The following is a 2,271-nucleotide window of genomic DNA, read 5'->3' on the forward strand; positions in this document are numbered from 1 at the left end:
CGCCCCCAGTGGAGGAAATGCGAACGGTTTCTTGTTACTCCGTTTTTGTTAACCTCCCCAGCAGATGAAGTCTCTTCAGACTCATCCCCATTGGTAAGAATTCATGCCACTTTAAATTACCTCTCAGCATTTAAATCGGTTCAGGTAAATTTTGTAAATGCTCAGGAGGTCAATAGGGAAGGGGGAAGGGGGGGGCACACAAACTTTTTAAACTGTGTACGAAATGCAATGGGCCGAATGGCCGGCGCCTGTGCTGATTCTATGAAAATGCTTTCTACCCCCATAGGGCCCTTACTCTCCAGGATCAGGTCAGACGTTGATAGTAAAATTGCAGTATGACATACAGTCCTTAGTTATTTCAGTTGGTGAAACAAAAATAAGAAATAACTTGCCTTTAGCACCATTTACGTCCCCAGGCTGTGCCAAAGTGTTTCACAGCCAATTAATTAATTTTTAAATGTAATTGCTGTATTTTGCTGATGGGCTGCTGCAGTAATTATGGTTTATTTAGTGCGCAATGTACCTTTAAGAATAATATGGCAAGATCACATGATCTGTAATCACCAATAGGAGAGTGGCGTGGGCTACCACAGCAGCCAGTTTAAGTTGGAGTTGAAAGCATATGTGTTGTTGCTGGTGAGTATATTGTAAATAAGTTTAATGTTTCCACGTAAGACATGCCTGTAGATCAACCCTATCATTAATAACACAACTAGGCCACCCCACAACAAACTGACAACAGGGATAAAACAGAAGAAATCAAGTTAGAAAGAAATCGGCTCTGTACCTCACCCAGTGATTGTAAGTAGCCAGCTCTGTCAGAATTGAAGAAGTAATCCTCTCTCAAAATGCCACAATTTGGGAGAATTCATCCTTTTGAACCTACCACTCAATACATAGAACGACTCGTTCTTTTTTTCAAGCAAACAAGATTAAGGCGGAAGAGAAGAGGCGAGCGATCCTCTTGAGTACTTGTGGGAGCAAAACCGACAGTCTGATTTGTAGTTTGATGGCACCCAATGCCCCAGATTTGAAGAATTTTGATGAATTGGTGGATCTTGGGAAGGGTCATTTTCAACCCAAGCCCTCAGTCATGATGCAGAGTTTCAGGTTTAATTTGCGAAATAGAGCCCGAGATGAGACAATTGCATGCTATGTGGCAAATTTGAAGCAGCTAACAGAACATCGTGAGTTTGGTACAACTCTGAACGACATGCTTAAAGATAGTTTAGTGTGTGGTGATGTGAAAGAAGACACTATTCAGAAAAGATTATTGTCTGAAGTGAATCTGGATTTCAGTAAGGCACCAGAGATAGCGCTGGCCATGGGAAGTGCAGTAAGAGATTCAAAAGCAATACAGGGTGCGCAAAATGGCACCGTCCTCCACACCAGGTGGGCAACTTCAACCGAAAAGGGTGCGAGAAAGCGAGACTCTGCCAAGAAGCGGGAACCAGTCCCCTCTAGCTGATGAATAAAGAAAAATAACTTAGCAGCAAAATTGAAGAATAATTTTAAAAGGGGTGGAAACAATCGGACTTTTTGTGATTGGCAGTTTAAAAAAATCAAATGCTACTACTGTCACAGAAATGGAAATATGATGATGTAATGCAAGGAAAGATTCAAGCAGGCTTGTAAATAAAAGAAGAAGCCCAATGAAACCTACAATGTAGAAGAGCCTGAAACAACAAATTCAGGCACTTACTCGTTTAATCTGAAAGTTGGAAAGACAGAACCAATATTTGTCACAGTGAAAGTAAATGGCAAACCTGTTAGAATGGAAGTGAACACAGGAGTTTCCACTCCTGTAATTGGGGAACATACCTTCAGATATTTGAATAATGGTGAACATCAATTAAGTTTAGAAGAAAGAGCCACCAAGCTAAAAACATATACGGGTGAAGACATTCAAGTAAAAGGCATAAGCAGAGTAACTGTATTATGGAAGCCAATCGGCAAAGACACCCTTGATGGTGGTAGCAGGTGAAGGACCAAGCCTCCTGGGACAAAATTGGTTAAAGGAGATTAAGTTTGGCTGAAATTCACCACTTGAGAGCAAGTGGGCTATCAGAGCTACTTAGAAAGTAGGTTACCGTCTTTAAGGATGAACTGGGGAAAATCCAGGACCTGCAGGCCAAGATTCATGTGGATCCGGAAGCAACCCCTCAAGTCATGAAGGCGAGACCGGTGCCATATGCCCTGCAAGAAAAAGTCGACATTGAACTGAACAGACTAGAGAAACTGGGCATTATACAATCTGTTCAGCTCTCAGAA

This window comes from Carcharodon carcharias, chromosome 7 (assembly GCF_017639515.1).
Source record: "Carcharodon carcharias isolate sCarCar2 chromosome 7, sCarCar2.pri, whole genome shotgun sequence".
NCBI lineage: Eukaryota > Metazoa > Chordata > Chondrichthyes > Lamniformes > Lamnidae > Carcharodon > Carcharodon carcharias.